The sequence below is a fragment of the Jatropha curcas genome, chromosome 10 (assembly GCF_041381405.1).
Source record: "Jatropha curcas cultivar XTBG-Jc1 chromosome 10, XTBG_Jcur_1.0, whole genome shotgun sequence".
Classification (NCBI taxonomy): domain Eukaryota; kingdom Viridiplantae; phylum Streptophyta; class Magnoliopsida; order Malpighiales; family Euphorbiaceae; genus Jatropha; species Jatropha curcas.
The window spans coordinates 20,668,647-20,683,712 of NC_143160.1; the positions used below are offsets into that span (position 1 = coordinate 20,668,647).

At 36.0% G+C, this 15,066-nt stretch overlaps 1 long non-coding RNA gene across 1 annotated transcript; it reads left to right on the top strand.

The window, feature by feature from the left end:
• Positions 1–1,994: 1,994 nt before the first annotated feature.
• Positions 1,995–5,310, top strand: LOC149493241 (uncharacterized). Its single transcript, XR_016322845.1, has 2 exons — positions 1,995–2,354; positions 4,859–5,310. It is a non-coding gene; the product is annotated as an uncharacterized LOC149493241 (long non-coding RNA).
• The last annotated feature ends 9,756 nt before the right edge of the window (positions 5,311–15,066 follow it).

The following is a 15,066-nucleotide window of genomic DNA, read 5'->3' on the forward strand; positions in this document are numbered from 1 at the left end:
CCTTACTTAATATAACACCATAATTCACTATTCACTAATTATCTAAATTCTCCAAAAATATTCCTTACTTACTTTCTACCCATAAAAACCATGCATACATGCTCCAAAAATGTTAAATAAAATATAAAACATAAATAGAAATTTTTCGGACCAAAAATAATACCAACTTTCGGACCGGTGGTACTATTCACAGACCGGTAAACTACTATTAAAACACAGGAAAAAAATGGGGCGTTACAGTTCTCCCCTCCTTAAAGAATTTCGTCCTCGAAATTCACCTGAATTAAACAACTGAGGATGCTGTTGTCTCATAATATCTTCACTTTCCCATGTAGCTTCCTCGGTCTTATGGTTTCTCCAAAGAACCTTTACCAACAGAATTCTCTTATTCTTTAGTTCCTTAATTTCCCTAGCAAGTATCCTCACTAGCTCTTCCTCATAAGTTAAATCTGGCTCTATAGTCACAGATTCCACTGATATTACATGTGATGGGTCGGACCGATACCTCCTCAACATAGATACGTGGAAAACATTATGTATCATATCCAGGTCTGGTGGTAAAGCTAGTCTATAGGCTAATGGACCCACACGCTCAATGATCTCATATGGACCAATGAACCTAGGACTAAGCTTACCCTTTCTTCCAAATCGCAATATCTTTTTCCACGGAGATACCTTAAGGAAAACCTTATCTCCCACTGCATACTCTATATCCTTCCTCTTCAAATCCGCATAAGATTTCTGACAATCTAAAGCTGCTTTCAATCTATCTCTGATAATTCTGACATTTTCTTCTATATCCCGAATCAAATCTGGACCTACCATCTTACCCTCACTCAATTCTGACCAACACAGTGGAGTCCTACATCTCCTACCATATAGTGCTTCAAAAGGGGCCATCTGAATACTCGACTGATAACTGTTATTGTAGGCAAATTCTACAAGTCGAATGTACTTCTCCCAACTGCCCTCAAACTCAATAGCACAAGCTCTTAACATATCCACCAAAATCTGAATAACCCGCTCTGACTGACCATCTGTCTGAGGATGAAAAGTTGTGCTGAAATTCAGCTTAGTACCTAGAGCCTCATGTAGCTTCTTCCAAAATCTAGAAGTAAATCTCGGATCTCTATCTGAAATGATGGAAGAAGGAACCCCGTGTAATCTCACTATCTCATCTATATAAAGCTCTGCATACTGCTCCATGGTGAAGTCGGTTCTAACAGGAAGAAAGTGTGCCGACTTAGTTAGTCTATCAACTATTACCCATACAGCATCTTTCTTTTTAGGAGTTAAAGGCAATCCAGTCACAAAATCCATAGTAACCTTATCCCATTTCCACTCTGGAATAGAAATAGGGTGTAACAAACCAGAAGGTGTTGACGCGTGTTTTTTATGCCCCGCCTGATCCGATGAGGAGAAGAGGATAAATGGATTAATGTTATCTAGAAGCATTCTGACCCAAGGATTTGAAATAATAATAATGATAAATAAATAAACAAATGAATAATAAAATAAATAAATAAATAATGGAGCTACAGTAGCCACGCAGCTACTGTAGCTAAATGAGTTAAAAAAAAGGGCAAGCGTGCTACAGTGCACGATGTGCTACAGTAGCACGCATGCTACTTATATATATATATATATATATATGTATATATATATATATATAATAATAATAATAATAATAATAATAATAGTAAAAAATAATAATAATAAAAAAAATATAAAACAAAAAAAATATAAAAAAAAAAGAGGAAAACGCGTGCTACTGCAGCACGCGTTTCCCTCGCTTTAAAATAAAATAATAAAATATAATAATAAAATAAGAAATAAAAAAAATAAAAAAATAAAAAATAAAAAATATAATAAAAAATAAAAAGAAGAAGAAAAGGAAACGCGTTTCCCTAAATTAAAAAAAAAAAAAAAAAGAGAAAACGCGTGCTACTGTAGCACGCGGCCCTTTTAACTTAGAATGAGCTCTCTCTCAAAAGAGGAGGGCTCGCTCTAAAAAAAAAGGAAACAAAACAAAAACTCTCTCTCAGCTCTCAGCTCTCTCTCTCGCTGGCTCTCTCTCCCTCTCAACTCTCTCTCTCAACACTCTCAACAATCTACACTATTACTCAATCTTCCCTCTACACAATCTTAAAATCCTAAAATACTCTACTGTCATATTTTCCTTCAAACACTCTTTTGAGTTGATTTGAGGAAAAATTGCTATTAGATATTAATTTAGGTGAACTAAAGCATAAAAAGAAAATAACAAAAAAAAAATAAAGAAAATACATTCAAATCCTTGGAAACAAAGCTTCTGGCAGATCCGATCTATTTATAATCCCGAATCTGAGGATCAGGTAATTTTCTTAACATTTTTGTATTTTTTACATATTTTTATGTATTGTTTGTGATTTTAATAATTTAAGTTTCTTTAAATTATATTCTATTCATGTTTGGCTATTTTATATGTCCTTAAATGGTATTTGAACAAGAAACCATAAACAAAAAAAAATCATTCAAAAATAAATTCGGGACAAAAAAAAAAAAAATATGCAGTGTTATTAATAAAAAAATCCACTGTTCACATACTATTCACACACTATTCACGCACTGTTTAGACACTATTTAACACATTATTCACCCGATTTTCCGGAAATAAAAAAATATAAAAATAATAAATTTTGCACGAAAATAAAGTTTAATTTCTTCAATAAATCAACTATGAACAGATTATAATTTAATTGAGCTTAAAGTATTAAAAATGTGATTATATATATTTATTTGTATGAATTTTATTATTTTATTATTTGTATGAATTTTTATTGGTTTATGAATTTAATTTTTGATTCGATTTATATACATATTTTTGGATCTGGTTTGTTACCCGCCTTGAACCATAAGGCAAGAGCGGGTCTTTTATTTATTTGATTTATTCTTTGGTTTGTTGCCCGCCTTTAACCATAAGGCAAGAGCGGGTTATTTATTTATTTCATTTAATATTTTTGATTCGGTTTGTTACCCGCCTTTAACCATAAGGCAAGAGCGGGTCTTTTATTTATTTGGTTTAATTGCTTTGATTTAATTGCTTTAATTTGAATTATTGCTATGTGATAATTAGATTTGTTTGGGACGATTAAATAATTTTTCAAATAGGAACTCGGTCCGATTCATTTGGGATGGGTTTAAATAAATAAATAATTTGGTTTTTCTAACTAAAATAAATTAGAAATCATAGGTTAATAATAGAGGCCGGTTTTTCCGGGCATCGGCTTCCAACGGGCCGGCGTACCCAATTCCCTTACCCAGAATCGCATTGGTGCGCCTGACCAGTCTTTTAAAAATAATTTGGCCTTAAAATAAAATTGGGTTTAAAATGAAGTCATTTTTATAAAAATGGTCCCATTGCCTAAACAATGGGTGGCGACTCTAAATTGTTTATAAGATCGATTTATCGGCACCGCATTCAAATAAAAAATATTTTTTCAAAAACCACAAAAAGGATGTTTTTGGGTCCTTCGGGGGGATTTCGGGCGAAAACAGATTGGCGACTTCACTGGGGATACAACCACTAGTCCCCGATTATTTTTTAATTAGATGGTTGTGATTAGGAATTAACTCTAAAAACCTATGTTTTCTAAAAAAAATAATAATAATAAAATTGGTTAGAAAGCCGTTGGAAAATTATTTAATCGTCCGAATATGTTTAATTGCTTTCCTTTTCTTTTTAGGATTTTTGCATTCATTCGCATTTCTCTCTTCTCACCTCATTCTACCCATGCTACCTTCGGTACTGGTGTTAAGTTTGACGGTGGATCTAGCCTAAACCATGCGATTTAGGTGCATCCATCCGAGAATTAACATTATTACCAACCGCAAGCCTAGTACCTTAAAGGTGCATCAAAAGGAGTAGGCCCAACAAAGCCTGAATCCTGTTTGCGGAACCCAGACTTTGTTAAGCCTAATAAGACCGAAGCCAATGCATATAGTTGAAAGCCTTAGTTACTTCCCCTAAGGTACACCTAATTCTGTTTGCTGTTGTTATGCCACATTCATTTCCGAGAGTTTATATCGTCAATCTCAAAAACCCCCTGTTGGTTGTCGAGATTAGACCAAATCCTAGGAAACAGATGTCGGAATTTATACCAACGGAATTCGTGTGTGGGAGAAATAAGGTTGGAAGGCATGCATTTCCCAACTCCCGTTCCCTATGTGTTATAAACTGTACATATGTTGTGACATTCATGCACCATGTAACACTTTCCTTTTCAGCCATGCATTAATAAGAGCTAATTTCTGATATGGACGTTTGACCTTGACTTTGAGATTAGACCTCAAATTCGTGTTGAATAATATAATGCAATCACTTATAGTGAATCAATACCCAAAAGAAAAGGGAGCCATAAGGGGGTTGCGATTCCTTTGTATTGTCACATTTCTCGCATTATCTGAAAATAAGAGAGTAAGAGGTTACAAAATTTGTAACTAAACAAAATAAGATCCTGCTTGGGACCATATGTTCCAAGGCAAAAAGTAAGGATACAAAGAAAAGAAAATAAATAAGAAAAATCCCGCTTGGAAATTCTTTCATTCCAAGGCAAAAATTAGGGAATTGAGAGAAAATAGCCAACCGTAAAATCCAGAAGGAACGGTTGACGACAGATAATGCCAGAAATGTTTGAATACAAAATAAGTTATTGACATGTTATTCACATCGAATTTGGGATCCAGTTGTTGAAATCAAGATCTTATTTCCATATTGATCATTAGCACATTAGAACTGCATTCCTCATCCTACGTGCTCCCATTTTCTCATGCATACATATAGAACCCACTTTTAACTCAGGTCCTTTTTTTCGGTCAGAATTGATCCACCTCGGGAAATCGCTTCGAGAGTTTGGCGCCGACGTCCTGGTCAACGTTTGGTCAGAGTATCCCCAATCCCCGAGCCTACTCCAGTTGGTTCTGTGAATTCTTACTCAGATCTAGCAGAAATGGGTGACAACACTCCGAATGAGACTGGGTTTTCTGAAGCTCAGATAAGGACTATTGCTCAGATTGTAGCAGCTGCTATCGCCCAAGATAGGGCCCAAAATCAAACTCCTCCCGCTTCAAGCAGTCAACTAGTAGTTGAAGAAAGACAAATTCCAGAACCTGGGTCAGACAATCAAGCTACTGTAGGAAACACTGTCCCTATTGAAAATGATGTAATTAAGCAACTTGCAGAATTAAAAGACAAGGTTGAGAAAATGTCTGTAATAAAAGAAAAAGATTCGGTCACCAATTTTCATATAACTGAGTATGTTTTGCATCCAACCAGCTCCACTTCATTTAAAACATTCAAACATACTACATTTGAAGGAGACAATGACCCCCGGTCCCATCTGTCTGATTTCCTCCGGGTCTCACAAATGAATCGATACAATGAGGAGGATGTCTTACGGGCATTTCCACAAACACTGCATAAGGACTATCGATGATGGTATGATGGTCTAGATGAGGAGATTCAGAAGAATTGGGTCAAGCTCCAAACCGCTTTTCTTAAGCACTTTAAGACAGATGAGAGTGACGAATTTGGCTTGCGTGATTTGGAGAGTCTGAAACAAGAAAAGGATGAAAGTTTCTCTGACTACTATAAGAGGTGGAGAACCAAGCTATACAGGGTACAGACAAGGCCAAAGGACCAAGAACTGATTAGAATTTTCTGTAGAAGTCTGTTACCCTTCTTCAAGGAAAGGATGTTGGTCCAACCTCTCATTGACTTTTCTCTAGTGCAAAGGGCCGGGCTGAATATCGAGGAGCTTTACAAAGAGGAGAAGAAGAGAAACCAGGGGTTTGTCAATTACCGGTCTTCCCACAATGGTCATAATAAGAATGTCGGTCATGCAGCTACAAACCAGTCAGGGAGTAGCGATATAGTTGGAGCTGTGAAGGAGAAAGCGCAAAGGGAGTTCACTGATTTGGGCAGACCTTTGAGCAAGGTTATGCGGTCCTGTATCAAGAATGGTGTACTGTCAAAGTTACCCATTAATCCATCCAAGCCAATTCTGGGTAAGTTTATTGACCAAAACTGTGAATACCATCAGTGCAAAGGACACTCTACTGATAATTGCTCCAGGCTCAAGTATGACATTCAAAACTTGATAGATAGTGGGAAGATCACCAAGCCTCTCGTGCACAAAAGTTAGTTGTGATGGGTGAATTGATCAATCCTTTAATCATACTTTTTGTTTTTCTGAATGTTGTTTTAAGAACAATGTGGATGGATTTTGTTTACTATTTTAATCAACGGAATGAATTTTGATTACTTATTTTCTTATTTCTCATGATTGTTATGTTTATAGCATTGATTATACCATATGCATATTTGGCATAAGTGCATTGCATCATTTTGCATTTAACCTAAGCACCATCGAAAATCCCAAAAAAAAAAAAAAAAAAAAAGAGGATGGGAGACTATCGGCCTATATCGACTGTAGCCTCGCCCAAAGATGGCTTCCTTCTTCCACATACAGGTGTTCTGATCAACAGTGCTGCAAGAACGGGGTGAATTCTATTACAAAAAAAAAAAAGAGAGAGAGAAAAGTCCATTTTATTTGTTGACTGCCAAACAGATGGCTAGGTTCATTAAGCAAAGCATTTTCTGTCGCTATGGTGCTTCTCATCACATAGTCACAGACAATGGTTTTCACTTCCAAGCAGATGTCATCCTGAAGGGAAATTCAGACCCAACTGGCACAGATTGTTCAGAATCCAGAAACTGTTAGACAAAGATACTGCTGAACCGGATCGTTAATCGAGACCAGATGAAAAGGCTTTTATGTCTGAAATGATGATTTCGATTAATAAAAAAGAAAGGGCTAGATTGAAAACCTGAAAGGGCGACCTGGGCAAGAAATGCACTCGCTAGGTTGAAAACCCGCAAAGGGCGGCCTAGGCAAAAGTTAGAGTTAAAAAAAAAATGAATGAAATGACAATGAAAAAAAAAAAAATAAATATAAATAAAAAATTTTGAGATTAATGTATGGTGCTTAGTTTAAATGCGAAATCTGTGATATGCATTCGTGACATATTTGCGACCGGTTGCTCGATGCCATCAACTTGACAAGAAGGAGAATAGGCGAATGAGTAGTCAGAATAAATGACCATTGTATTAAAGTAGTTTCTCTTTACTTCAGTATGATGTTGAAGGAAGTAAGAGCAATAAAGAGTTTGACAGCAATAAAGAGCTTGATGGCAATAAAGAGCTTGATTCTCAAATTCATCTTCCCTCTTGTTTCTGGGGCATGGTTGTAAGACCTCCCTCTCTGCCTATATGGTCAGCATTCGCTCATTTATGCTGAAGATTTTCCACTATTGGTTTTGCCCGGGTATTAGATTCTCCCAGACAGCGATCAGGAGGACGAATACCATCTTCTCAGTGATTTCCTTGGAAGAATCAATAAAGAAAAGCCATCAATAAAAATTCCTAACCCTTAAATAGGATCATGCATACATAAAGAAGTTGCATATTTTTATCTTTTTCTGCGTGTTGCAGGTGATAAAAAGGGTCATCCCTTCTTTTTTTTCAAGAGTGTAAATCCTTTTTGTTTACGTGCTTTTGCTTAACTTTTGTTTCATTGTCTTTTGTTAATTTTGGAATAAAATTGATGGGTATTTATCCCTGCATTAACAAGGCGAACACTCTCCCAAGTGAGTGGGATGCCTCCCTTTTTGTCTCTGTGGCTTTGTTTTCTTTGTGCAGTAATAAAGCAAAGTTCAAAAGAAAAAAAAAAAGAAAGAGAAAAGTTCAAAAAAAAAAAAGAAGAATGGAAAAAATAAATATTTCGGAGTCAGTGTGCGGCTCGTATGCTTCAACAAATCCATTTACTTACCACACAGGGGGGCAAGTCATCAGATACCCCCAGGTAAGTCTTCTTCCAACACCGCATCAGGGAAAGTATACCTAAAAATTTGGGACTAGAAAAATTTGGCAATTTTTGCTAAAATTCAAAATTCTTTGCAATGGATAAAAATAAAGTTTTCAAGGTTATCTTAAAAGATAATATTTTTGGTCTCAGGACGACATTCCGGACTGGGGGCAAAAATAAAATCTTTTGTCCTGATGCAAAATTTTCAATTTCAAAGTCTATGATTTTTAAGGCATGGGGGCATGTGATGCTCCAACATTTAATAAAGGCAAGATCTGTTTGTACACAGAAATTGCCCTTTTTCTCTTGAAAATTTTTCAGGTCAACCGGTGATGGTTTCTCGAAGCTGATCGAGGTAATCTCAAAACCAAACACTCCAAAGCCGATTATGCCGAGCTGAGGAGGTGGACAAAGCCGATTAAACCGTGCTTTGGACCAAGTAAGATCTGTATATCTACAGAAATTGCATTAAGCAAAATCTGTTTTTACACAGAACTTGCTATTTGACCTCACAAAGTGAAATCTGTTTTTACACAGAAATAGCTATTTGGTTCCATCTGTTTTTATACAAAAATCAAGCAAAATCTGTTTTTACACAGAAATTGCTCGTTGACCTTACAAAGCGAAATCTGTTTTTACACAGAAATTGCTATTTGGTCTCATCTGTTTTTATACAGAAATCAAGCAAAATCTGTTTTTACACAGAACTTGCTATTTGACCTCACAAAGCGAAATCTGTTTTTACACAGAAATAGCTATTTGGTTCCATCTGTTTTTTATACAGAAATCAAGCAAAATCTGTTTTTACACAGAAATTGCTCTTTGACCTTACAAAGCGAAATCTGTTTTTACATAGAAATTGCTATTTGGTCTCATCTGTTTTTATACAGAAATCAAGCAAAATTTGTTTTTACATAGAAATTGCTCTTTGACCTCACAAAGCGAAATCTGTTTTTACACAGAAATTGCTATTTGGTCTCATCTGTTTTTATACAGAAATCAAGCAAAATTTGTTTTTACACAGAAATTGCTCTTTGACCTCACAAAGCGAAATCTGTTTTTACACAGAAATTGCTATTTGGTCTCATCTGTTTTTATACAGAAATCAACCAAAATCTGTTTTTACACAGAAATTGCTCTTTGACCTTGCAAAGCGAAATCTGTTTTACACAGAAATTGCTATTTGGTCCCATCTGTTTTTATACAGAAATCAAGCAAAATCCATTTGTATACAGAAATTGCCCTTTAGTTCCACCAAGTGAAATCTGTTTGTATACAGAAATAGTTCTTTGGTCCCACCAACAATGATGGTGCATTTTAAAGCTATTTGAATTTTAATTCTACTAATGTATTGCAAAGTTGATCTGTTTCTACGCAGGAATTGCTTTTCTCAACAGAACCTTGGACGTGGCCAGATGACCGTTGACGCTTAAATCTGTTTCTACACAGAATGCTGATATAGTTCGACTGGAGCCTTCAGGTCAATTCAATCAAAATCCTTCGAGCTAGTCAAACCGAGCCTCGAAGGTATTTTCATATCCAACCGATCCGACTGGAGCCAACAAAGCCGATCAGACTGAGCTGAGAAGGTGACCAGATGATCAAATCAACCCAAAATCCTTTGAGCCAATCAGACCGAGCTTCGAAGATGTCTTCAAAGCCAATCAAACCGAGCTTTGAAGATGATTACCAAAACGACTACTTCATTCAGCTCAAGATTGAAGGCGCGTCAATAGACCACTTTAACATTAATTCTTTACACAATTAATGCTAAAGTGGGGGGGCAAACTGTTGACGCGTGTTTTTTATGCCCCGCCTGATCCGATGAGGAGAAGAGGATAAATGGATTAATGTTATCTAGAAGCATTCTGACCCAAGGATTTGAAATAATAATAATGATAAATAAATAAACAAATGAATAATAAAATAAATAAATAAATAAATAATGGAGCTACGGTAGCCACGCAGCTACTGTAGCTAAATGAGTTAAAAAAAAAGGCAAGCGTGCTACAGTGCACGATGTGCTACAGTAGCACGCATGCTACTTATATATATATATATATATATATATATATATATATATATATATATATATATATATATAATAATAATAATAATAATAATAATAATAGTAAAAAATAATAATAATAAAAAAATATAAAACAAAAAAAATATAAAAAAAAAGAGGAAAACGCGTGCTACTGCAGCACGCGTTTCCCTCACTTTAAAATAAAATAATAAAATATAATAATAAAATAAGAAATAAAAAAAATAAAAAATATAATAAAAAATAAAAAGAAGAAGAAAAGGAAACGGGTGCTACTGTAGCACGCGTTTCCCTAAATTAAAAAAAAAAAAAAGAGAAAACACGTGCTACAGTAGCGCGCGGCCCTTTTAACTTAGAATGAGCTCTCTCTCAAAAGAGGAGGGCTCGCTCTAAAAAAAAAGGAAACAAAACAAAAACTCTCTCTCAGCTCTCAGCTCTCTCTCTCGCTGGCTCTCTCTCCCTCTCAACTCTCTCTCTCAACACTCTCAACAATCTACACTATTACTCAATCTTCCCTCTACACAATCTTAAAATCCTAAAATACTCTACTGTCATATTTTCCTTCAAACACTCTTTTGAGTTGATTTGAAGGAAAATTGCTATTAGATATTAATTTAGGTGAACTAAAGCATAAAAAGAAAATAACAAAAAAAAAAAAAATAAAGAAAATACATTCAAATCCTTGGAAACAAAGCTTCTGGCAGATCCGATCCATTTATAATCCCGAATCTGAGGATCAGGTAATTTTCTTAACATTTTTGTATTTTTTACATATTTTTATGTATTGTTTGTGATTTTAATAATTTAAGTTTCTTTAAATTATATTCTGTTCATGTTTGGCTATTTTATATATCCTTAAATGGTATTTGAACAAGAAACCATAAACAAAAAAAAATCATTCAAAAATAAATTCGGGACAAAAAAAAAAATATATGCAGTGTTATTAATAAAAAAAATCCACTGTTCACATACTATTCACACACTATTCACGCACTGTTTAGACACTATTCACACACTATTCACCCGATTTTCCGGAAATAAAAAAATATAAAAATAATAAATTTTGCACGAAAATAAAGTTTAATTTCTTCAATAAATCAACTATGAACAGATTATAATTTAATTGAGCTTAAAGTATTAAAAATGTGATTATATATATTTATTTGTATGAATTTTATTATTTTATTATTTGTATGAATTTTTATTGGTTTATGAATTTAATTTTTGATTCGATTTATATACATATTTTTGGATCTGGTTTGTTACCCGCCTTGAACCATAAAGCAAGAGCGGGTCTTTTATTTATTTGATTTATTCTTTGGTTTGTTGCCCGCCTTTAACCATAAGGCAAGAGCGGGTTATTTATTTATTTCATTTAATATTTTTGATTCGGTTTGTTACCCGCCTTTAACCATAAGGCAAGAGCGGGTCTTTTATTTATTTGGTTTAATTGCTTTGATTTAATTGCTTTAATTTGAATTATTGCTATGTGATAATTAGATTTGTTTGGGACGATTAAATAATTTTCCAAATAGGAACTCAGTCCGATTCATTTGGGATGGGTTTAAATAAATAAATAATTTGGTTTTTCTAACTAAAATAAATTAGAAATCATAGGTTAATAATAGAGGCCGGTTTTTCCGGGCGTCGGCTTCCAACGAGCCGGCGTACCCAATTCCCTTACCCAGAATCGCATTGGTGCGCCTGACCAGTCTTTTAAAAATAATTTGGCCTTAAAACAAAATTGGGTTTAAAATAAAGTCATTTTTATAAAAATGGTCCCATTGCCTAAACAATGGGTGGCGACTCAAAATTGTTTATAAGACCGATTTATCGGCACCGCATTCAAATAAAAAATATTTTTTCAAAAACCACAAAAAGGATGTTTTCGGGTCCTTCGGGGGGATTTCGGGCGAAAACAGAAGGAAACTGATGCTCTGCTTTCACTTGCTGGCACGTCAAACATCTCGACACATAATCTGTGATATCCCTCTTCATCGCCGGCCACCAATACTGTGATTTCAAATCCTGATACATCTTATTACTGCTAGGATGTATAGCATAGGGACTACTATGAGCTTCCTTTAAGATACTCTTCCTCAGCTCTGAAATTTTAGGCACACAAATCCGATCCCTAAAGTACAAGCAGTCATCATCTTTAATCATAAATCTCTTTTTCCTTCCATCTCTGACTCGATCTTTCCACAAGGCAATTGTCTCATCATCTCTCTATGCATCTCGAATCTGCTGAAGTAGACTAAGTCTAATCATAAGCTCTGCCATGAGTACACCATTACTAGCTACAGATAATCGCGTATTCATAGCACGTAATGCAACCAAGGACTTCCTACTAAGTGCATTTGCTACCACATTAGCTTTACCCGGATGGTAATCAATGGTGAAGTCATAGTCCTTAAGTAGCTCTGACCATCTGCGCTGTCTCAGATTAAGCTCCTTTTGAGTAAGCAGATACTTGAGACTCTTATGATCCGTATACAGATGACATTTCTCACCATACAAGTAATGCCTCCAAATCTTCAAAGCGAAGACTATAGCTGCTAACTCCAAATCATGCGTAGGGTAGTTCTTCTCGTGTGGTTTAAGCTGTCTAGAAGCATAAGCAACTACCTTACCCTCCTGCATAAGCACACAACCCAATCCATTATGTGAAGCATCACTATACACATCATACGGTCTACCCGAAACTGGCTGTGTCAACACTGGAGCCTCAATAAGCATCATCTTAAGCTTCCCAAAACTATTCTGACATTTATCATTCCACTCGAATCTAACATCTTTTTGAAGAAGCCTAGTCAAAGGAGCCGCAATGAGAGAAAATCCCTTGATAAATCTTCTATAATAACCAGCCAATCCTAAGAAACTCCGAATCTCTGTCACATTCTTAGGTGGCTTCCATTCAAGCACTGCCTCTATCTTCTTCGGATCAACTCTAATACCCTCAACAAAAATAATGTGACCCAAGAAAGCAATCTCAGACAACCAGAATTCACACTTACTCAACTTAGCATACAACTATCTCTCTCTCAATATCTGAAGTACAATTCTCAAATGGTGATCATGATCCTCTCTAGTCCGAGAATATACCAAGATGTCATCAATGAACACAACCACAAACTGATTTAAGTAAGGATGAAAGATCCGGTTCATCAAATCCATGAACACTGCAGGAGCATTAGTCAAACCAAACGGCATTATCAAGAACTCATAGTGACCGTAGCGTGTCCTGAAAGTAGTCTTAGGTACATCTGATGCCTTCACCCTTAGCTGATGATAACCTGATCTCAGATCTATCTTCGAGAATACACTAGCTCCTCTCAACTGATCAAATAAATCATCTATCCGAGGCAATGGATACTGATTCTTCACAGTAAATTATCTGTAATCAATACACAATCTAAGTGATCCATCCTTCTTCTTAACAAACAATACTGGAGCACCCCACGGAGATACACTAGGACGAATAAACCCCTCATCAAGCAATTCCTGAATCTGTATCTTTAACTCTTTCAACTCAGAAGGTGCCATCCGATATGGAGCAATGGATATCGATGCAGTACCAGGCATAACCTCAATACCAAACTCAACCTCTCTCTCAGGAGGTAAACCAGGCAACTCCTCTGGAAACACATCCGAAAAATCACATACTGTGGGTATATCATGGACACTAGGAGATTCTGACTCTGGAGCAAGTACACAGGCTAAGTAGGCCTCACAACCATGCTGGATCAATCTTCTAGCAGTAGAAGCAGAAATAACATTAGAGAGGTAATCTGACCTCTCACCCACAACTACAATCTCCTCACCAGATGAAGTCTGGAGTGTAATCCTCTTAAGTCTACAATCAACCATAACTCCATGTCTAGATAACCAATCCATACCCAAGATCACATCAAACTCCCGGAAAGGCAACTCTATTAGATCTCCCAGAAACACATGGCCATAGATTACCAATGGACAATCTCTATACACCCGATTAACTACGACACTATGACCTAAGGGATTAGTAACCTCAATACTATTGTTAAGGATTAGTTGTAAATATAGTTATATTACGAGTTAGGTTCCTAATTAGTTTATGATTTGTATTCCTAAATAGCTAGGTAGCATACGAATTCCTTATATATAGACCTATGTAATCGATTGATGAGATACAAGAAATACAACTACAATATTAATCTCTCAACATGGTATCAGAGCCTTCCATTCAAAAAAAAAAAAAAAAAAGCCAAACTCAAATCTCTGTCTCGCACAAAAGCAAGCCATGGGTTAAGGACTATCTGGCAATCGGCAAGGCCTTCCCGGACACTGAAAATCCAATGGTCAAAGATAAGAAATTCGAGCCAGCAGCACCACCCGCTCGCGTTGGTCATAAACAGCGCAAGCAAAAAGGACCAGAGGCTGCTGCTCAGTTGCCGACGTTGGCTTGAAGAGAGACGTGCAACCCAGTGAGTTGCATCGTCATTCTTGGGCTTGTTCAATAGGTTTGTTTGCTGTGATTCTGTTACAGCTGTGTCGGGCAGTCCTCTGCTACTGTTGTTGCTTTAATTTGCTGCGGAAACATATTTTTCCTTTGTTGTGACAATTGGTTTAGGTAATTTTTGGTAATTTTCTAGTGATTCCTTATTGCATTAGGGTTTGGTACTGCATCTTTGCTGCAGTTATGGGTATTCTGCTTTTGAACCTTCTCTTTTGTCGAGAGCAGTGCAACCCCAGTGAGTTGCATTGTGTTCTTGGCCTTCAGTGGTGTCCTCCGTTTGCCAGATTTTCCTTTGCTGTGTTTCTGAATATCTGTGCTACTGGGCTTCCTCTTTGAGGCATTGATTATGGAAGCTTGAAACAGCCCTGTGAGTTGTTTTCTGGTTCAATGAGATTTGTTTCGACAATCTAAGTGTGTTGTCTTGATTCTGCTACTACTATTTGGTTTGGGATTCTTTATTGCTATAATGAAGTGGGTACAGTTGCTGATTATGGTATTGTGCTTTGCTGAAAGTAGTAGTTTGTAACAAGTTGAGCATGATTAACATCTATGCTCCAACTTGAGGGGGAGTGTTAAGGATTAGTTGTAAATATAGTTATATTACGAGTTAGGTTCCT